General features: G+C 40.0%; 1 protein-coding gene across 1 annotated transcript in view; it reads right to left on the bottom strand.

The window, feature by feature from the left end:
• The window catches only part of KCNG2 (potassium voltage-gated channel modifier subfamily G member 2), a 97325-nt gene extending 73730 nt beyond the window's left edge, over positions 1-23595 (bottom strand). The window contains exon 1 of the mRNA XM_060774939.2: positions 22975-23595. The gene's annotated coding sequence lies outside the window, so the exon portion shown is untranslated. The remainder of the gene's footprint in view (positions 1-22974) is intronic.
• Between the last annotated feature and the right edge of the window lie 299 nt (positions 23596-23894).

The following is a 23894-nucleotide window of genomic DNA, read 5'->3' as shown; positions in this document are numbered from 1 at the left end:
AACTAACTTTAGGCTGTCTTATTAAAATACTCAAAGAAGCTTTGCTTATCTATATGACTTGTTCAGCTAGATACATTTGATGACTCAGAAGATTATAGAAGTTATAGAGATTTGGAATGGCAGTTTTTAGAAAACATACATTATCTCCTGCTCTCATGGGTTCCCAGAGGAAAATGCCGAAGACCTGGTTGTGCTGAGTACAGCCAATACTTCTGGAATAAGCATTTTGCTCATGACAAAAAAAGCACTTCAGAAGGGAAGGAAAATAGCAGTTAAAGATTGGCTTTAGTTCTGTGAGTGGTTGATGGCTGCTTTCTGAAATGGGCAATAGTTGCAAGAATAGCATGCTGTTTTGGTCTGTCAGCTAGTTGAGACAAGCCCATGGGCAGCTTGTCAACAACTGCTGTATACCTGAAGTGGAGATCTGATGTGTTTTAGATGATTGTTAAGAAATGTATTTGATTTGTAGTCCACCGCATGCCTTAGCTCAGAGAAAATTAGGAGACTAATGATGGCACCAGTATACAAGAACAAGGTTGTCACAGGCTATATCTCTGCATGATACACAAAGAAACATCTTAATGAGTTGTCTACCAGGCCTGCATCACTACTCTAGATTTTCTAACCAAGCAGAATCACTGAAAAATCCACTGAATGTGCGGTTGTTGTATCACTAACATGCCATGACTAATGGCATGAAGACTGCAGGAAAATTCAATGGAAAGCAGTTTCTGCTGTACACTTCTGTACAAAACCCTGAGATACATTTGAAAATGTAGAACTCATGTCATTTTGAGTTTACCTTTTAAGGTGTCTTGAAATGCCACTGAGATAACACTCTTCTATAACCAAAGATTTGATTTTGGAGTTAAGTCAGAGCATCACTCAATGCAACATGAGGCTTCTTTGTTCAGTGCGAAAATGAATATACTACAGTTTGAGAAATCAGACGAGATTCAAAAGCAATCAATGGTATTTTTTGAGAAGGTAAGGGCGGAAACAGAAGTTTGAGCAGAAACCCATGCAAATTATGGCTGCCTGACATTTTTCTCAAGAGAGATTAATGAAGAGCCACCCTCCCACAACTACTGGTACATATTGGTACATATTAAGTGTATATTTTGCTTTGGAAGGATTGATTGACTAACTAACTGGAAATTTTCTGAAGAAACAAGACAAAAATTGAGATGTTGGATATTCAAACCCTGGATTAGAAATTGCAATTTCCAAGTTGAACTGAATGCAAAATAATTTCATATACACTACAGGGTGCAACATCCATATCAGTAAAGTAATGCGGTGCAAGAAAGAAATAGGGAATATATGCAGTTGACATTTGGAATGGCCTGGACTAGGATTTTGAATCATGTGATTTTAACATTTATATTAGGTGTTTTTACTTCTATGTTTTCATGTCTTAATGCTGTTTATATCTTCTGTTTAATGGTCTTACTGATTTTAACGCATAGTTATATGATTTTTGTTTAGATTTTATTATTTGGTTTTACATGTATGTTGGCATTAAATTTTGTCAACATTATGTTGTAAACCTCTTTGAGCCCCCCCCCCCCGGGGGGTGAGAAAAGTGGTATATAAATACAGTAAATCATCATCATCATCATCATCATTATCATCATCATCATCTTTATTTATACCCCACCTTTCTCCCCATGGGAACTCAAGGTGGCTAACAATTCATCTATTTCATGATTCAAAGGGAAATACCTGTTTTATTAGGTAGTTCACTCACCACATGAAAAAAAAGAAACAGGCATCCAATTGAGGGAAAGATACAAAATTTGATAAAAGAATAGAAAACCTCTTCAAAGGTTGAACAATACAGTTCTACTAATAAAACAACTTTCCTATCTGCTCCTGAAGACATTATTGACCAAACTATGTCTGTCATGTCAAAGTATGATTAAATTACCTTTCCATTTTAGGCACTTTGATTCTTGCTTCTGTTTCTTTGTATTTGGTCTTATCTTCGGGTGGGGTGGGATTGTTTTTTGTTGTTGTTGAGCAACCAAAACAGATCTGCTGAACAAGACTTTGCCGGCAAACTGACAGCCAAGGAGAAAGGTTACTTGGCAGCCATCAGTGTTATTGGCACCATCTTTTCAGAATTATATATACAGCAATTGGCTTGTTTCAGAGAAAGATGAGAACCATTTGTGCTTCTAGCCTTTTCCTTCCTGTTTCATCTGCCTCCATCAGGGGATGTACTGGCAAAGATATGGGGAAAGGATGCACGAGGACAGTTGTGGCAGTAATCTAAAATAAAGCTGTTGTTTTTACAATCAAGGATAACAGGCGTATCTGTGATAGAGTTTTACAAATTAGTTGCTTGGTCCATGAGACAGACTTCTAATTAAACCACAGACCCTTAACTGAAAAGGTATGTGTCTGTGTCTTCAGAAATTGATGACTACAATGACATGTCAATGTTTTAAATTGTTGTATTAAAACTGGGCATATTTGCTCCAGACAAAATTATTGTGTGTGTATATGTGCCTTCAAGTAGCCTGTCAATTTATGGCAATTCTGGGAATTTCACAGAATTTCCTTAGACAAGAAAGGTCACTTTGCCAGTTCCTTCCACTGCAATATAGGCTACAGCACCTGGTATTCCTATCCAAGTATTAACCAGGACCGATCCTGTTCACCCTCCAAGATGAGATGGAATCTGGTGCCTTTAGGGTACTTAGGTTATTGCACCAATAAGCAAGGAAGAATCAATGGTATTAAAAGTTTCCAGAGCCTGTCAAAAATGGGTAATCTGCAGAACACAACTTTGGAAATTTATTGTTTTATATTCTGAAAAATATGTCTTTATAGAACAGTGGTTCCCAACCTGTGGTCTGTGGATCACCAGTGGTCTGCAAGAACTAAAGTATAGTCCGCAGCCTCACTGTTACTACACCGTTGCAATGAGAGTGACTGGTCTCGTGAAATCCTTTTACAGTGCCAAGGCTTATCATATATGGTTTTCTGTGGGTGAGCAGATGGTGACTACTGGATGGCATATGTTCTGTATCACAAACTAGAGCTGATGTGGTCTATCCAATGCAATTTTCTGAATCAGCATCCCAAATAACTAAACTGAATCTAAAGTTGACCAAAACCTGACTTGTAACCCCTTTGGTACTAATGTTGGAGAGTGGTCCCTGATCAAAGTGGTCCCTGGTCAAGTGATTCCTGGTCAAAAAAATGTTAGGAACCATTGCTATAGAAGAACACCTTATTTTCTAACTTTCATTATTATTTTGTGCTTATTCTATATGGTCATTTTATTTTAAGTTCAAAAATAATATTATCACATATACTAATTAAAGCAGTTGGTTAAACCAATTTCTCTTTGCTTAAAAAAATCCACAAATTCCTTTGGACCACCCTTCTACAAGTCCCACAGAACATTATATTTATAGTTCACTGTTGCTAAATCTGAAAGATATGGCTCCAAAAGTATGATGAAGAAATTTAGATTCTGAATTATACATAAGCAATACTGATATAATATGTTACTGGAGAAACACTGAGTTTATTAATGTCTATAGAGATTTACACAGTAAAATCACTGGCTATTTTCATGACTTTCAATGCAACACAGAATCAAGAATGGTTAAACTTGAGTCTTCTTAATTATTATTGTTTATTCACTGTATTTATTCTACAGTTCTGCTGGATTATGGGAGTTGAATTCCAACATATAGATGATTTCTGATTGACAATAGTACAAGTGAAAGGGGCCTAAGGGTCTTAGTAGACCACAAGCTAAACATGAGTGATTCTAACAAATTCTAACAAACGTGATTCTAGATTGTGTCAATAGAAATATAGTGTCTAGGAATAGTATCACTCTGTTCTGCTTTGGTTGAACATTACTTGATATTCTGTGACCATTTTGGGCACAATTCAATAAGGACACTGTTAAGCTGGAATGTATGCAGAAGAGGGTGGCTGGCATGGTAGAAGGTATGAATATGTTTAGCCTGGAGAAGAGAAGGTTAAGAGGTGACATACCAGCCATGATTAAATATTTGAAAGGATGACATATAAAGATGGTGCTAACATGTTTTCTACTGCTCCAGACATTAGGACACTGAGTAATAGATTCAAACTAAAGGAAAAGAGATCCTTAAACATTATGAAGAACTTCCTGATAGTAAGAACCATTTGACAGTGGAATATACTGCTTCTGAGAGTGATCAAGTCTTTTATTTTGGAAGTTTTTAAACAGAGGTTGGATGGCCATTTCTTGGAAATGCTGATTGTGTGTTTCTGCAAGGCAAGGGCTAGGACTGGATAGTCCTTGTGATCTCTTCCAACCCTATGATTCAATGATATCTGAGGGGTACCAGCTGAAGGAAAACTACTGATAGAATATACAAATTACTATGATAGACTAAAATGACTAATTCAGTATACTGCTGTGGGTTATGGACTGTCATTATTATTTTAAAAAATCTAACTCAGTGGAGAAATAGGATAATAGAACACACGAGAAATACCTATAGGATTCCTGAATTGTTACATATATTAACTTGTGCAATGAATGATCCTATAACCAGACTAGACTGCCGGACACCATTCTGTAGTCTCAGTAGTCCGAACACCCTGATGAAATTGCCCTCACCAAGCAATTTGAAATATGAAAATAATGAAATAATTGAAAGAAACTGGAAGCTGGCCTTAGCATACTTGACGGGAGAGCTAAAGAAATAAAAACAAGAGGAATTTATTGAATTACAAGTATAGAGGGTTAAATAAGTTGTGCATAAATCCTGCGTGGATTAGTGACGGAAGTCAAGGTGGTGGGTAGCACTGGGGGTGGGTGGAGGGGTAACTGTATGGAGGGTTGTTTGTGTATGTGTGTTTGTTTGTGTATGTGTACATTTTTGCAACATATATGGTTGGTGTATTATCTTTTCGAAATAAAATTTAATTAAAAATTTAAAAAAAGAAAAAAAAAGAAATTGCCCTCACCACCATCCAAATTGTCTCCCAAAGGCCATCTGTTCTGCCTTTAATCTGTATTTCTTGTTCTTTGCTCTCTGTATAACAAGGGAACGAAGCAGCCAGTGCATAGCAGTATAGCATATCAACACTTCTCTGAAGCAAACGCCTTATTCTTCACCATCCGAGTTTTCCTTAGAAATAATTAAGTCTCTAGATGGCACAATTGCGAGGAAAACTTCAGAAATGTAAACCAGATGTATAAAAATCTTTAAAGAGCCCTGAACTATTAATACACTCAACACATCCCAGGAGATATGGTATACTATTGTTCTTAGAGACAGTTTGACTTGAAAGACATGGAAAAGTATTTCTTTTCAAAAGACGTTCATACAAATAGAACCTTTTAAATGAAACATGGGATATCATCTGTCCTTTTTGTCCTTCACTCAAATGCAAGCACATTACCAGCTATTTGAGGAGAAGACTACCAAGGTTTCATACCAACAATCTGCTAGCTCTTGTATTACTAGGACATCTCTTGAAACATAAATATGCAAATTTATCTTAGGGTCAGGTTTCAAATATGTGTCGCCTACTTAACTAACCTATGCTTCCAAAATTTGTGTCTGCTCATGCTTTTACTGTGCAATGCCACTATTTCATTAAAGTTTATAGAAGGCCCATCATCACTGGCCAAAATCCTAAAGTACACCCACTGAATCAAGTGTTGAATAATAGATAAAAAACCTATATAAATTGAACTGATTTAATGAATCTACTCTAGTTGGGTCTAACAATAGGGTTCAGGCTAAGATGTTCAATCTGAAGCCCTCCTGTGTTGCATTTTTCATCTTTTTCTTACCATACTTTTGATATCACAAGATAGAGCTTTCAGCATATTACAAGAGACTATGAGTCTCTACAGAGGAAGCTAAAAGATCTTGGGGTGTAGGTTATTATTTTATCACTACTTCCAGCAGAAGGATGTAACTGACAAAGAAAAGCATGCTGGGACCACTGGCTCTTGATGGTGCCTTCAAGAAAGATTTTAATTTTTAATCTGCCCTGCTCTTCCATAAAGAAAGATGTCTGGCAAGAGATAGGTGGGACTTTGTAAACTGGAACAAATGTATTTGCAAAGCTGATCAACAGGGCTTTATATTGAGTTACATAGGAGAGGGAGACAGTCTTTGAGAAGGCAGGGGAAACTGTTTAATACTTTCTTTGTTTCAGTCTTCTATCAACAAGATAACAGTATGCTAATTGGTGAAAATAGATAAACTGCATTCAAGAGTACTAAAAGAACTTGGAGATGTAATCTCAGAGCCTCTTTGAGAGTTCTTGAGTACAAAAGAGGTTTCAGCAGATTGAAGAAGGGCAAATGTTGTCCTTGCCTTCAAAAAAAGCTAAAATCAGGACCAATCAGCCAGCTTGATATTACTAGGAAGGATTCCATAACAGACAATTTAACCACTGGTCTGTGTGCACTTCAGAAGAAATGCTATAACTAAGAGCCAGCATATGACAAGCTAATTTTATCTCTCTCTTTTTATAGAACTAGAAACTAGGTAGATAAAGGGAGTGCTGTGGATGTAGTATATCTTGATTACAGTAGGCTTTTGACTAGGCTCCTCATGATGTTTTTGAGGGCAAGCTGGTGAATTGTGGGCTAAACAGTGTTACATTAGGTGGATCTGTAATTTATTTACAGATTGAACTCAAGAGGAAGTGACTTGTGGAGTGCCTCTGAGTTCTGTCCTGAGGCCACTGTTTTTTACATCTTAGATTATGGAATATGATGGACATGCTTATCAAATTTGCAAATGATACCAAATTAGTGTGGGATAGCTAAGACTCTACAGAACAGGAAGAAAATTCGGGATGATCTTGATACATTGAAGAGCTGGATCAAAACTAACAAAAGAAATGACACAAGGATAAATGTAACATATAGGCAGGAAAAACAACACGCACAAGTTTCGGAAGAGTTGAAAGTAGTACATGCAAAAAGTATCCAGGGCTCTCAGTAGATCACAAGCTAAAATGAGTCAACAGTGTGATGAGGTAGCTAAAAAAAGCCAATCCAATTCTGGACTACATGAATAGGAATATAGTGTCAAGATCAAGGGAAACAATAGTATCTATTTTGCCTTTGTCAGACTTCACCTGGAATACTGTGTCCAGTCCTGGGAACAACAGTTCAATGAGGATATTAATGGGTTGGAATAGGTCCAGCGAAAAATGACCAAGAAGATCAAAGGTCTAGAATCCAACCCTTAAAAGAAGTAAGCTGTGGACCTGGATATGTGTTAGTTTGGAGAAGACAGGAATGATAGGTGATATGACAGCAATCTTTCAAAATCTGAAGGGATGTCATAGAATTCAAAGATATAAGTGTGTTAGTGTGAATCACTATGTAAAGCATGAACCTTGGAAAATGATTAGAGAAAGAATTTTGTAGCATAAGCTTTTATAGACTGAGGGTGCATTGACACTGTAGATTTAATGCAGTTTGACACCAACTTAACTACCATGGCTGAATGCTATGGAATCACAGGAATTGTACTTTTACGCCTTTAGCTTTAATGACTTGGGTCCAGGCTACTTAACCGATTGCATCTCTTTTTACAAACCAGCTTGGGCATTACAGTCAGCGGAGGAGGCTCTGCTCTCGGGCCCACCTCCACCTCAAGAACAGCTGGTGGGAACGAGAGAGGGTTTTCTCCATGGCCATCCCCCTCCTCTGGAACTCCCTCCCTAAAGAAATAGAGCTGGCCCCCTCCTTCCTGTCCTTCAAAAAACAATGGAAGACTTACTTTGCTCACTAGCATAGGGAGAAAAGGAGGATTATACAATGAGAGACCACTACCGGGCCTCTGGTTGAAAACTATTATTGTATAGGGGCTCTGCTAGTCCATGCTAGCCCAATTACCATAACTGGCCACACAACCAACCCACATAATGTTGTGAACTTTAGTTGGTTTTTGTAAATCAATGTGGATGCTTTATGCTCAGATTTTATGTCGTTATATAATTTTTGTTTGATTACGTTTTGTTTAATTTAATGATGTTAGGTTCTAATGTTGTTTTCATATGTGGGGTTTTTCTGGGATTATTATGTCTGTATTTGTTTGTTCTATGATGGCATTGAATGTTTGCCTTTGTATACTGGAATCCACCCTGAGTCCCCATGGGGAGATAGGGTTGAATATAAATGTTATAAATTATATTTATATATTATTATTAATACTACTATTACTACTAATAATAATTACCCTTCTCTCCCAAAGTGTTCTGTGGCCTCACCAAACTGCCAATCGCAGGATTCCATAGTATTGACTCATGGCAGTTAAAGCGGTATCAAACAACATTAATTCTACAGGGCAGGTGCATACTCTGACCACTCCATCAGCAGCAATCTGTCTTTGTAAAGTACAGGGAAAATGGAGCAAACTTGTTTTCTGCTGCTTCAAAGACTCGAATACAAACCAGTGGCTTCAAATGATAAGAAATGGGATTCCACCGGAGCATTAGGAAGAATGTTTTGACTGTAAGGGCGGTTCAACAGTGGAATATATTACTTTGGAGGGCGGTGGACTCAAATATAAAACAGTAGGTATCATTTGGAGGAGAAGAGATTATCCTTTTAAATCTTCCCTCAAAGTTTCAATATTTATTTATTTATTTATTTAAAACATTTATATTCCGCCTTCTCACCCCGAAGGTGACTCAGAGCGGAGCACAGCATATACACGGCAAACATTCAATGCCGGGACACAGATTCACATACAATACATAAACATTAAAAAACATTTATCAAAATATTAAAATACACAATTTAAAACCGTTTAAAAAGAAGAGGTTGTACTGTCTACTTTAAACTCACTAGGCACTGACTTTTGCTTGCTCAATATATAGTTGAATTCTATCTACATTTACTCTAAAATGAGTCCTGCTGAGTTTAATTTCATTTATAACCGAAAAAGTGTCCAAAGGCTTGGGCTATAACTCTGCACTGAGACTTCTTCTGAGCAGATGCGTTAATAGTGGATAACAGAGAGTTTTGAGGTGAGGTTTATTGATCTTATTGTTTATTTGCTAATTAGTTTGTGCAAATCAGCAGCTAAGACCACTGATGAATATGCTGATTTATATCACTTTTTAGAGAAACATGGAATCAGGCCCTCTTTATTAATAGTCAGTAATTCCAATTAAGGCTTTTAAAGTGCAGTAATATAGCTAATGCCAATGTTAATTAATATAAGAGCAACATTTTTTCTCACAGTTGCTTTGACAACTGTTGTAGTTAAAAAGTTAGAATAAATCTGTAAAATAAACCAATAAATTTCAAGTACAATTTTTATTTCAGTCACAGACTTGCACAAAAAAACCCCCCACAAATAATAACAGTCTTATTCTTTAGAAATACAATTCCATTTGTTATTCTCCAAAGTAGTAGTTAAAGCAAGCAATGGTATTCCCCGTAGTCACCTATGGATGTGAGAGCTGGACCATAAGGGAGGCTTAGTGAAGGATGATAGACACTTTTGAACTGTGGTGTTGGAGGAAAATTGTGAGAGTGCCTTGGACCGCAAGAAGATCCAATCAATACATACCTCAGGAAATAAAGCCCAACTGCTCATTGAAGGGAAGGATATTAGAGGCAAAGATGAAGTACTTTGGCCACATAATGAGAAGACAGGAAAGCTAGGAGAAGACAATGATGCTGGGGAAAAAGGAAGGAAAAAGGAAGAGGGGTCGACTAAGGGCAAGATGGATGGATGATATCTTTGAAGGGACTGGCTTGACTCTGAAGGAGCTGTGGGTGGTGACGGTCGACAGGGAGTTCTGGCGCAGGCTGGTCCATGAAGTCACAAAGAGTTGGAAGCAACTGAACAAATAAACAACAACAAACCAGTAGTTCCCAAACTTTTTTGACCAGGACCACTTGATCAGGGACCACTCTCTAACATTAGTACCAAAAAGGTTGCAAAACAGTTATTGGCCAGCTTTAGATTCTGGGTTTGTTATGAGTTTTCCAGCTATATGACTCACAACAACCCTGTTGCAACTCAGAGTAAGCTTTGCCTTGCTTCCAAACACCACCACACAAAATCTGTAGTTTTATAGTTTATTGAGGAAAAAGTCCAAGTCAAAATAAAGAATAAGCACTGCAAAGTTCCAAAGATTTAGGTTAAATGCAGAATATAGTTCCAAAGATCTTCAGGTAAAAACAAGAGGTACAATCCTATAGGCAAAGTTGAAAACAGAGTCCATGGTACAAGCAGTGAAACAATTGCCCCAAGAATCACAATGCAAGAAACCCCAAGCGTGCTGATTTCCAGCTAAGGTTATTCCATGAAGCTTTCAGGCTAACAAGCTATGTTGAACTGACACTTTCCCTCTGCTTGCAAGAAGCCTAAATACCTTTTGCTAACATGAAACATTATACTCTCACCAACATGAAAGCATTGCGATGACTTTTCCCTGAGCTGGCTTCTCATCTGCTGGCTAGGCGAGAACTCCTCCTGACCCACAAATCAAGATGGGCTTGCCGGGTCAGGTCACTATCAAGGCTTTCTGCACTTTCACTATCAGTGTGGGAAGGCAAAGGCCTCTCCACCTGTTCACTATCTACTTCATTAACATTCCTTTCTTCTGAGAACCACTGTGTTGACTCTGCACTGTCTGTGGGAGCCTCAGAAAAAGACCTAGGAGCAGGCCTAGAGATCTGAGACACAGAAAAAGAGGCAGGAATCTGAATCCCATCATCCTCATCATCAGAGAACATCTCAGGCCCAGAATCACGCTGAACCACAACAAACCCAGCGATTCTGGCCATAAAAGCCTTCAACAACTTTAGATTCGGTTTGGTTATTTGGGGTGCTGATTCAGAAAATTCCATTGGATAGACCACATCAGCTCTAATTTCTGATACAGAAATCAGTATCTGCTTTCTGTATCAGAAATCTGCTTGCCATCTGCTTGCCCACAGAAAACCATATTTAATAAGCCTCGGTACTATAAGAGGGTTTTGCGAGACCAGTTGCTCTCGTTGCAACAATATAGTAATGGTCATGCCACAGATAATCTTTTAGTTCTTGAGGACCACTGGTGGTCCATGGGAACAACTGCTCTAAACAGTGGTAGCAAGAGCAGAATGCTCACAAAAATGGCAATCCGTCTCTCAAGAATATTATGAACAAGTTTTTAAAAGCATGTCAAAACAAAACAAAAAAGTATAATGCTTAAACAATTTCCAGAATAGCATTGTAAGCCAAGAACATTGTATAGCGCCAAAATTCTTTGTTGGCCCAAGTCATGCCAACTTCCATGAGACTTGTGCTATCATAGCACCTTTTTAAACAAACGTCAAAATAAAAATAGCAGCCTGCAGCCATGGTGTTGGCTTGTAAATTCCTTTCTCCACAATCCTTCAGCCACTACCTACTTATTCAGCAAATGCATTGTAAGAAAATCTCTCTCCTTCTCTGCTCGACATGCTTTCCTATATGCTTCGCTGGCCCATCCACCCTTATCTACCAACTCTCTTATCCATCCCTGACACATGCACTGCGGTGAGATTTTACAGACTCAAGCACTCTTAACTGACAACTGTATTTCCTCAGGCAGTATGGAGCCTCTCGCCACTTTCACAAGTATGGTTTCTATTAGTTTATGAACTCTTGACATCTGTGATTCAAGTTATAAAGCTTTCACTGGCTAGAAGTGTACACTCATTTTTTAAAAAAGACATTCTATCTGACATTAACAACACTAAAACATGATGTGTTTAGACTAAAAGCCGTTCTCGGTATCATTTATGAAAATGCTGTTTGTCATTAAGTACAAGACATACATCTCTGAGACACGTGGCTTTAATTGCCTGACAAAGGCAATTGTGTATTAGAGAGGAACAGCCTGAAATCATACTGCAGTATAAAATAGCCTGTGAATTATTGTATCACGTATTGTCAAAGTCTTTCATGGCTGGAATCACTGGGTTGTTGTGTGTTTCCTGGGCTGTATGGCCATGTTCCAGAAGCATTCTCTCCTGGCGTTTCGCTTGCATCTATGGTAGGCATCCTCACAACCTTTGAGGATGCCTGCCATAGATGCAGGTGAAACGCCAGGAGAGAATGCTTCTGGAACATGGCTATACAGCCCAGAAAACACACAACAACCCAATTATTGTATCACTCAAAGACTGGGAGAAAGTAATGGACCTGCCATTGTGGGTACAGCAAAGCTAGTTTGCTCTGGACTTAATGGAGCTCTTTGGGTGCTGGGTTTTTTTCCTTCAGAGTTTCTAGGCTGATAGACCTCCTGTACTATTTGATACAACTGTAGGAGGAACAGCTACAAAATCAAGAGAAGATCCAGGATTCCCATGATACTAGGACCAATATGTGGGTTAGGAATCCATGTGTGGCATACAGTGTTCCATGAATATATTTTCAACTCCTACCTTCCGAACAGTAGCCTTTTTACTCCTCATAAATGATTCAAATGATGGGATAGAGGGAATTCTCATCTAATGTACAGATGACTCAAAACTAGGAGGGGAAGCTATCGCATTTGAAGATAGCAACAGAATTCAAAAGGACCTCCAACATGGCTGAAATGAATTAAATGAAATTTAATCGCAAAAATGGCAAAATTGGACATACAGGTCACAAAAAACCAAATGCAAAGGGATACAATGGGAAATACTTGCTTTGCAGTGCTACATGTGAAAAAAGACCTTGGAATTGTTTTTTCCCTTTCTGTTTTAAAAGTTTTATTATCAGTTTTTGAAAACATTAATAATAGAGCATGCACCACACCAACAATATTCTATACCTAATTATTACTATCTACAAAAAAAAAAAAATCCATTCCCTTCTCCATATCTAAAACACATTAAAAATAAACCTGACCGTGGAATTATTGCTGATGTAGAATTGATCAGAAGCTAGAAGTCAGATTCTGCAGAAAAAGAAGGCAAATGCTGTCATAGCCAGCATAGTTTCCAAATTGAGGGAAGCAACTACTTCACTATATAGTGGCACCTCTACTTAAGAGCATCCCAACTTAAGAGCATTTTCTGTTAGGAGCTGCTGCTTGGCATGGGTTTCACTTTGACATAAGAGCAGAATTTTGAGTTAAGAGGTAGCACCAGCGGGAATGCTAGCGCCAGGGCACAGGGCTTTAGGGCTTCAAGGGAGCAGTCACCGTACCTCATGCTCTTCCCCACTTTGAAGAACTTTGGGTTAGTTGATTTTGTGTAGTTTTTATCCCTGGTATGTTTGGCTTCATGAAGAGAGAGAGGGGGGGAAGAGAGGGGGAGAGAGACTAGAATGAGCACAGTATGAAGAAAATGATGCTTCTGCCTCCTCACTTTGTGCTTCCTTACCACAGCTTTGTGCTTCTACTATTTCAAAGTTATTCTTTCTTTTTTATTGTTCCATATGAATGTACATTTATGCATTATTTGTTATTTATGAAGTATATTTTTATCTAAAAACATGTAATGAAAATTGGGGGGCTCAGGGGGCTGGAATGGGTTAAGAGCATTTCAATGCATTTCAATGGGAAAATTCACTTTAAGATAAGAGTGTTTTGAGTTAAGAGCTCAGTCATGGAATGAATTAAGCTCTTAAGTCAAGGTATCACTGTATTATGTACTGGTTAGGCCTCAACAACATTTTTGGGTGTCCCATTTGTAAAAGGATAGAGACAAGTTGGAGTAAGTTCAGAGGAGGGTAATAAAGATGATAATAAGGATGATGATGATGATGAAGAAGAGGTTGAAAGAGCTGGGCATGTTCAACTTGGTAAAAGAAAATCTCTTTACTAAGTTGGGGATCATGTCATCTCTTTACTATGTTGGCAATCATGGCACCTCTTTACTAAGAGGTGCTATGATCAAACTTTTTAAATAACTCAAAGGTTGCCAGAAAGAGGAGGATGCAGATGGACTACCTGCTGCTTCAGAGGGTAGGACTAAGTCTAGTGTTTTGAAGTTATAAGAGAGTAGATTTCAACTGAACATTAGGAGAAACTTCTTGATAGTTCAAGATGTTTGCCAATGACCAATTTCTTAGAGTGCCGGCGGGGTCTCCTCTGAATATCTTCAAAAAGAGATTTGACAGTGACTTGCTAGGGGTGCTTTAGCTGGAGATCTTGCAGTAAACTGGGGGTTGGAACCCATAATCCATAAGGTCCCTTCTAGTAACATTCAGCTTCAGTGAATGTTGATTTTAGTTCTGATTAACAGTATCCTGCAAAGTTATAAGCATGATCTAAAAGCCATTAGTATCAAATCCTGTAGAGAGACCAATGCCGGGTATAATTGTTCTTGGCATGTTAGACAAATCCCTCAAAAACCTATAGATTTAAAAATGGTTCAACTGTGATATTTGGAAATGAGATAATTTGTGTTGTATAACATCTAAAGAGATGGACATATTGGCATTACAAGATCTTTATGTCTACAGAATCCCCCTTTTTCCAATTCCTTCATTGCCTCTTCATTTTATCAGCCCAAACATTGGGTGATCAATAAAAAGACAATTTGAGTGATGGAGCTATAGCTAAAAACTTAGCCCACCTACACCAAATATGCAGAGTTGTTCTGAGAAAAGGATTAAACATTTTAGACAGCTCCATAGTTCCAGGCATAAGAAAGGGTAATAATTTTTGATAGCATGAGTCACTTTTGAGTTTTGACTTTGTAATAGTATTAAACTAAACATCAACTGAATTTAAAATTATCATATTTATTCCCACTTTCAGAGCCTGGAAAAGTTACATGTTACGAAAAGATCTTAATGTATACACATAATAAAAGTGAAAATATGTATGTATGTGTGTGGCTGAGGTGCCCTCTTCCACAGACAGGCTCCAACTTCCACAAACAGCCTTAATTCACAGTGCTGAGGAGCCATCAAAAGTCTCCCTCCAATGACATTTCAGGTTATAGCGAGCGCCATGAACATGTAGCCAAAACCCTGCCAATGTTCTCCCCAGACACCAAACTGCCCACCGCCCAAAGAATGCTTTCATTTGGAGACAATTACAGCCTAAATTTTACATGTTTCCTCCACCACAGATATCCCAGTGTTTCTTACTCTCTCCATTGATGTGGAATTTGCATGCACCCGCCAACTGCCTCTCCCTTAACACTTTCCTACTCTTTTCAACTCTGTCTGCACAACAAACAAACAGAGCAGAACTAATCAGTGACCAAACATACTGGAGGAATTGGCTCCACATGATGGAAGTTGCAGTTCACCCTGCATCAAGTCAGAACACTGTGACCCCCACTGAGAATGGACCTGGACCACATTTGGCACACAGAACCCCCATGACCTAAGAAAAATATTGGAGAGGTTTGATTTATAGCTGTTGTAAATACTGGGATTTATAGTTCACCTGCAATCAAAGAGCACTTTGGACCCCACTAACAATGGCCCTGGACATAACTTGGCATACAGAACCTCCATGACCAACAAAAACTGGGCTATAAATGCCCATCTTTAAGTGCTGAAAGAAGCACCAAAAGAAAATTATTATTCCCCATTAATCTGTCACCATTTACATTGTGACAAATTATTGCCTTGCATCTTTCTACTTAGGTTGTAAATTATCATTAACTTTCAGAGAAAAGAGCAGCATATCCTTCTTTCTACACTTTTTTTTCCTGGAGCTTCTATTACAGTTGGTTCTTTGTATCCAAATTCAGTATCCACAGATTCAATTACACATGGCTTGAAAACAATGTATAAAGATTTCGAAAAAACAAACCTTGACTTTCATCTTTTTACTACACCATTGTATATAATGGGACCTGAACATCCATGGATTATGGTATTCACAGGGGTCTTGGAATCAAACGCCTGCAAATATCAAGGGCTCACTAAATTTCAGTAACAAAGTAGATCCCTTCTTTTACGTTCTTTCAATTTAACATAACATTTGGCACCAGAAGCACATGGAAAGAAATGGGATAGTTTTCTGCACCACAAAAAAAGAAAATTACTTCTGTAAAGTTATTTACTCAAAACTAATAATATGCACAGGTGAAGTGAAACAACCAGGTCAGGTAAACCTTGTATAAGCAAAAGAGAAAATTTGGAACCTTCTGGAGACCACTTGTAGCCATCTCCCAAAATGCATCCAGGGACATTTGTTTTGTTCATCAAATTCTATTTTTCTTATCTGAGACTACACATTACCAGTGCCCACCGCTGTCCCCAAATGTGGAGCAGCACTTCATAAGCCTTCAACTTCATCAGCACTCAAGGAGGTGCCAAGCCAAAAGATATCGTCATGGAGATATAGCCATCTCTTTAGATATTTTAAACTGCAAATGGTGATTACTACCATTTTGATGGTGAAACTCATAGATCTATGCTTTAAGTCAGTAGTTCCCAACCTATGGTCTGTGGACGACCAGTGATACGCAAGAATGAAAATATGGCCTGCAGCCTCACCATTACTACACCATTGCCTCGAAACCACGTGGCAATGAGAGCAACCGATCTTGCAAAACCCTCTTAAGTGCCAAGGCAATGGGGGTGTTGACTGACTACCCATGAAAGATTACTTCTACCACATCACCTCTAGATTATGAAATATGGTTTTCTGTGGGCGAGCAGATTGTGACTATGTTGGTATATGTTCTGTATCAGAAACTAGAGCTGATGTGGTCTATTCAATACAATTTTCCGAATCAGCACCCCAAATAACTAAACCAAATGTAAAGTTGGTCAAAAAACTGATTCGTAACCCTTTTGGTACTAACGTTGGAGAGTGGTCCCTGATCAAAGTGGTCCCTGGTCAAAAAAGATTGGGAACCACTACTTTAAGTGGAGTTGATCAGGCAGACTTATCTGTCTATATTTTTCTTTCTGTATTGTAGTTCATACAACTCAGTAAAAGATGCTGGGGTCAGCTGCTATTTACCTTACCAGGCTTAGGCAGGCATATACAGATACAGGAAGATCAGTTGGAGTAAAATCTCATTCTTTCCAAGATGAAGATTTATTCCATTGTTTACTATAGGCATACTTTTACAACCTGGCACTGGAACTTCTCCTGTGCCATTCTCTCAATGCGGATTCAGCCTTTAAAAATGCCTTTGAACTAGACAAAGGACGAGAAAGAAAAGGGGAGCTAGACTGGCATAAAAAGACTATATAAAAAGAAGCTTCTTTGTCAGAGGCTTTGTTAAGTGAGTCATGCCTATATACAGATGTACCTAAGATTTTTTAAAAGTAGATGAGTTCCTGGGCATGACTTCTTTAACAGACAATGTGATATCAGAGGCAGAAATACCTTAGGAAGGATTGGGACAAGTTCCTACACCACAAAGAAGAGCAGGTCAACATGCTTCAGCAAGCATTCTATGCAAAACGAATGAATATGTGCATATGAAATTAAACAACCAGGTCAGGTAAGTCTTGCATAAGTTAACAAAATATTTTGAACTTTCTAGAGACCAAATGAAATCTCCCAGGGACAGTTTTTTCCACCAATCTCCACTTATGATTTCTATTTTGATGGACAGACTATCTAGGTTTTTTTTTAAAAAAATGGTGGGTGTTAGATGCTGATCCTGGCTTATCCCCTTTCCCCTTTCCCTATGCTTGGCTGTTCATACATGTGATTTTGGCAATGGCTGTATGAATTTGCCTGCTGTTGGCAGGCACATGCAGCTACAACACATAATCCTTTTCTTTCCCAACTAAAGATTTATGGGATTTTTAAAATAAAAAATCACATACATGTTTCTGCAACCCAACACTGAAAATCTGCATTGTCGAAGGCTTTCATGGCCGGAATCACTGAGTTGTGAGGTCTGTTGGAAACTAGGCAAGTGGGGTTTATGTATCTCCTCCTTCCTTCTCTCCACCACCATTGAAGAAGGAGGAGATATATAACCCCACTTGCCTAGTTTCCAACAGACCTCACAACCTCTGAGGATGCCTGCCATAAATGTAGGCAAAACATCAGGAGAGAATGCTTCTGGAACATGGCCATTAAGCCCAGAAAACTCTCAGCAACCCAGTGATTCCAGCCATGAAAGCCTTCGACAACACAACGGAGGAAATTCTTTGAGCAGTCCTTTGCATAATAACCTAACGTTTCTCAGAAAGTTGCCCCAACCTTTGGAGCTAATTTTCAGAGATGGATTTTCTGATTTGCAAGAGTCTGGAGGAAAAGGTAGAATCAAGGGGGGGGGGACCCTAACTGTTGTCTTCTATTCCAAGTGTGACTGTCCCTATCTTAGAACTCTACTGAGGATTCACCAATGGGGGATATAAAATCAAATCATTTATTTTAGTCATAAACCAGCACAGGAAATAAAAGTCACATTCTCATATGAACTTGGTACATTTAGTATATAAATAAAAATGTAAATATAAATACAATAGGGGGTGAGGGAGCAGAAGCGGGGGGGGGGGGGGAGGTATAAATATATGAAACTAACTTCCGAATTTATTTCCATAGAAGGTTTGCCATTGCCACCCTTTTAGGTGGAGATAGCATGACTTGCTCAAAATCACCCAAGTAGGGTTTTCATGACTAAACCCTGTTCAGTCATGAAAATCCTGCTTGGATTATTTGAGTCTTGGCTTCCTGGAGTCCAATACTCAGAGTAGTATACCATACAGGCTCTTCTGCTACTATGTAAATCAGTGGTTCCCAACCTGTGGTCCATGGACCACCAGTGGTCTGCAAGAATAAAAAGATGGTCCACAGTCTCACCATCACTACACCATTGCCTCAAAACCACTGGTCTCACGAAACCCTCTTATAGTGCCGAGGCAATGCAGATGTTGGGATGTGAGATGCTAGCTACCCATGAAAGATTACTACCACTACATCAGCTCTAGATGATAAAATATGGTTTTCTGTGAGCAAGCAAATGGCGACTGCTGGATGGCATATGTTCTGTATCAGAAACTAGAGCTGATGTGGTCTATCCAATGCAATTTTTCTGAATCAGCACCCCAAATAACCAAACTAAATGTAAAGTTGACCAAAAACTGATTTGTAATCCTTTTGGTACTAATGTTGGAGAGTGGTCCCTGGTCAAAGTCGTCCCTGGTCAAAAAAAGGCTGGGAACCACTCGTGCAAATGCATATACTTAAACTAAATATGTATCCGTACTCATGGTATAAGAATTTTTTTAGAAAAGCATTAGTTGAAAACCAGTATAGGGTCACTGGGGATCAATATGTTACTAGATAAGTCCTGGAACAGATTGAAAAACCATTGGAAAGCTATGAGCCAAGCACCATGCTTCAATCTAACCTATTTCACAGAATAGATTCATCGGGGGAAATGGAAATAAACAAATAAAACAATGCATTTTGTGTACTAAATAATTACTGCAAATGAAAATGTCTTGTATCATAGCAATTGTTTTGACTACACTATACAATGGAACTTAACAACCAAGTATGCGGAGATATGAAGAGGCTGAAGTGGAAATCCAAGTAATGGAAAGTCAGGGTCGTTTGCTGCAGAGAGACTCCCAGCAACGCTGCACACACACACACACACACAGAAAGGGAAATCTCATCAGAATTCAGAGAAAGCTGATAATAGAGGTTGACATCTGCTTTGCAACAAACTAGAATCTTATCTTTCAAACTTTGGCTAGACTGATTTTCACTTAAACATACACTCAATTAGGACCTCTCTCAAAAAATATACAAGAGACACATTTAAAGACTGCTTCTTTATCATATTTCTTTAATGTAAATCCTACGAAAAATATATTCTGTATAGGATACGCTGTACCATAAAACTGAAATAAGTTTATTCTAAATATAAGAAGAAAGTACTTTGTGCTTTTGCATCTGCAACATTCAGTTCTTAGCATATGACAGAAAGAAAACAAATCATATTTATCACAAGCAAGAACTTAATGCCAGGCATTAAAAAGAGCGACAAGCAATAGGCGACAGGCAAGAGATTCAGACAGAAAGGAAATCTTAAACGAAATAATTGCAATGCAGTAAAAAGAACATAGAGTCCCTATATAAGAGGTCCAGTTATTAATTTAAAACGCGGATTACTTGAAACACATATTGAGCATTTAAGAGCAAAGCCTCACTGATTTGAGTTGCTGTGAGTTTTCTGGGCTGTATGGCCACGTTCCAGAAGCATTCTCTCCTGACATTTCACCCACATCTATGGCAGGCATCCTCAGAAGTTGTGAGACCTCGCAAACTCTTCAGGATGCCTGACATAGATGTGAGCGAAACATCAGGCAAGAATTATTCTGGAACATGGCCATACAACCTGGAAAATTTTCAGCAACCCAGTGATTCTGGCTATGAAAGCCTTTGACAACACACAGCTCACTGATGTGTTCTGTACTCCCTAATTTTTTCCCCAAAGGTCTCCCTTGATTATCCATGTGCTTAAGATACAATTGCATAAAGAAATGCAGAGAGGCAGAATCGTTCAGGGATGAAAACCATTAGGATCTGCCACCATGAAACAAAAAGAACCTGAAAGCTAAAATCAGGGACTATCAATTACGCTACATAATCTGGTGTGTTCTCTACATGCAAGAGAATAAAACCCTCTCTTTTGAACTCGGCTCTCAAAGCATATCATAACAAAAAATGACACACACACACAACTATTATAATGCCATGCATATGTGGATAACTTTCCAAAACACACTATTTGGCAACTATAAATGCCAACAACGTCATGATAGGTCAGGAGGAAATTATTAGGATTCTGCTGGGAGTTTGCTGGGTGTCAAATAAAACTCCTCAATGCTGCACACCTACTTCCAAATGTTTGGCCAGGAACGTATTAAGTGTTAGGAAAAGACTACCCTAAACTATAGCAGAGCATCCAAAACACAAACAGGATACTAAAAGTTAAGCATTCAGCTCATTAGCCAGCAGAATACGAGGTGCCATTGGTTGTGGCGGCTTAGGAAGGCAAAGATGCAGAGTCCAATCTTAAAAAATCACAAAAGATTTATTTACATCAGAAAGGATAACTGCATTTCTTAATGGGAAAGAAATGGGTCTGAGCCCTCTAGCACCCATCTCTTCTAAGGTTTCAAAGAGAGGGAAAAACACCAGTCACTACATCTCTTTGACACACACGAAGAAAGAGATCTCAAAGCACACAGCTCACACTCTCCATACTAAGATGTAAGAAACAGAAGTCCAAATAAAGGCTCGCAGTAGAAAAGTGTCCATTTGATACACAACCAATTGGAATGAGAGCAGTAACAGAGAGGAGAGAAGAAATAGACACCTTCTTAACTGTCAAACAGGAGACATGTGGGAAGGGAAACCAAGTGGTTCTCAACCTTCCTAATGCCGCAACCCCTAAATACAGTTTTTCATGTCGTAGTGACCCCTAATCATAACATTATTTTCGTTGCTACTTCATAACTGTAATTTTGCGACTGTTATGAATTGTAATGGAAATATCAGATATGCAGGGTGTATTTTCATTCACGGGACCAAATTTGGCACAAATACCCAATACACCAAAATTTGAATACTGGTTGGGTTGCGGGAGGGATTGATTTTGTCATTTGGGAATTATAGTTGCTGGGATAAATACTTAATCTACAATCAAAGAGCATTCTGAACTTCATCAATGATGGAATGGAACCAAACTTGGCGCACAGAACTCCTGGGACCAACAAAAATACTGGAAGGGTTTGGTGGGCATTGACCTTGAGTTTTGGAATTGTAGTTCACCTACATCTGAGAGCACTGTGGACTCAAACAATGATGGATCTGGACCAAACTTGACACAAATACTCAATATGCCCAAATGTAAACACTGGTGGAGTTTCAGGAAAATAGACCTTGACATTTGGGAGTTGTAGTTGCTGCGATTTATAATTCAGCTACAATCAAAGAGCATTCTACACTCCCACCAATGATAGAATTGGGCCAAACTTCCCACACAGAACCCCATGACCAACAGAAAATACTGTGTTTTGTGATGGGCCTTGGAGACCCCTCTGACACTCCCTCATGACCTACCCAGTGGTCCCGACTCCCAGGTTGAGAAATGCTGCCTTAGCCTATTCTAAGTTAACTAAACTGCTCCTCAATGAGGACCTGAGACTTGGGCAGTGTGGGGTTCAGCTCCAACAGTAAGGATACACCAGTTGGAAGTAGATTCCCAATAAGAGAGTGCCTGGACCTTTGGAGAAAGAAAGATAAGCAAACCATCTCACTTTTTCATTCTTATTTGCTTTACAAAGTAGGAAGGATAAATATAGCATTCAGACTTTCCCTGAAGTTTGCTTCCTTCTTGCCAATAAAGAGCACAAGATAACGGGGTGAGAGAAGAGTGTCCCAAGTTTGGAGGTAGGATGCAAGCAGATCCCCAGCAGCAAGGGAGCCAAGAACCAGTAGCTAAAAAGGAGGAAGGAAAAGGAAAGGCGACAGAGGAAAGTTCTGTGTTGTTGTGAGTTTTCCGGGCTGTATGGCCATGTTCCAGAAGCATGCTCTCCTGACGTTTCGCCTGCAACTATGGCAGGCATCCTGACAAAGTTCCCTTGTCAGAGGAGCAAACTCTGCACCCTGAGAAGCTCAAGATGAGCAGCCAAGCCAAGAAGGGTTTGGTAAACCTCCAGAGGGAATCTAGGTTTGCAGATGCTCATTCTGCCCATGCAAGCAGGTGAAACAAGAGATTCTATCCCGACTCTTTATCCAATTTTCCCAGCGCTTTCTAAACTCAGCAGAGTGAAGGCAGCCTTGACACTACTTCCAACGCCCGGGCTCGGTGCTTTGAAATCCTGGGCAGGATAGCTTGGCGAGGTCTTTCGCCTTCTCTGCCCAAGCGTGCAAACCTCAGAGCAATGGAAGTGGCGTCAAGCTGCACTTCTCCAGGGTAGCCCCATGTACGGCTTGGCTCCATGGCAAAGGGTCTGCCTGGCAGGGCAAAGCTTCCCCCCGCTCTCCCTGCCTCCCTGCCTCCCTCCCTCTCGCCTTTGCCAAGAGATTGAGACCCAGCCTCACCTCCCCTCGCCAGACGCTCTTCTCTCTCCCCAGAGAAGGACGGAGTTTCTCTTCTGCCCCGAAGACGAGGAAGAGAAGGGATGGAGAGGCAAGGAAGGAGGTGGCTTGCTTCCCGGCTTCTCCCAAGTCCCGGCAGAGGAGGAGAAAGAAAGGAAGGAAGAAAGAAAGACACAGGGAAAGAGGAGAGAGGAAGGCGGCCGCCAAGAAACCAGGCGGGTCGGAGGAGGAGTGCCGCCCTTGCTGCTGCTGCTGCTTCTCCTGAGGCGCCGCCCCCTTGAGCCCCCCTTCTGAGCCCCTCTGGGCGCCTAAGACCCCCAAGAAAGGCTCTTCTTGTCCTGGAGGGCTTCCTCCTGGGAATGAGCTTGGGATCAGCCGCTCCGTCGCTAAGGCTGCCTGCGCCCCAAGGCGGGGAAGCGGACCCGCGTTGCTGCGCTCGCTGGAGACTGGAGCCAAACCGAGGATAAGACAGCAGTGGAAGTTAGGAAGGGTCCCTGGCACTATTGCCCCGCTTTCTGGGGAAAGGCGGGACAGCCAGGAAAGCGGATGGGAAGGAAATCAACTCCTTGGCAATGTGGTGCTGGAGGAAAGTTCTACGCATTTTCGCAGTCCATGGTGCTGCTAAAAATGGGACCCAGAATGCCCGCTCTCCCCCTCCCGCCCTCTCTCCCTCACTCTCCCCCCCTCTCTCCCCCCTCTCTCCCTTCCTCTCTCTCTCCCTTCTCCCTCTCCCTCCCTCTCCCTCTCCTCCCACTCTCTCCCCCCTCTCGTCCTCTCTCCCTTCCTCTCTCCCCCTCTCTCTTTCCTTCTTTCTTGCTTTCTCTCCCTCCCTCCCTTTCTCCCTTCCCTCTCCCTCTCTTCCCCCTCTCTCTCCTCCCTCCCTCTCTCTCCCTCTCTCTCCCTCCTACCCTCTCTCTCATCCC

The sequence above is a fragment of the Anolis sagrei genome, chromosome 4, assembly GCF_037176765.1.
Source record: "Anolis sagrei isolate rAnoSag1 chromosome 4, rAnoSag1.mat, whole genome shotgun sequence".
Classification (NCBI taxonomy): Eukaryota; Metazoa; Chordata; class Lepidosauria; order Squamata; family Dactyloidae; genus Anolis; species Anolis sagrei.
This window is presented reverse-complemented; position numbering and strand designations above follow the sequence as displayed.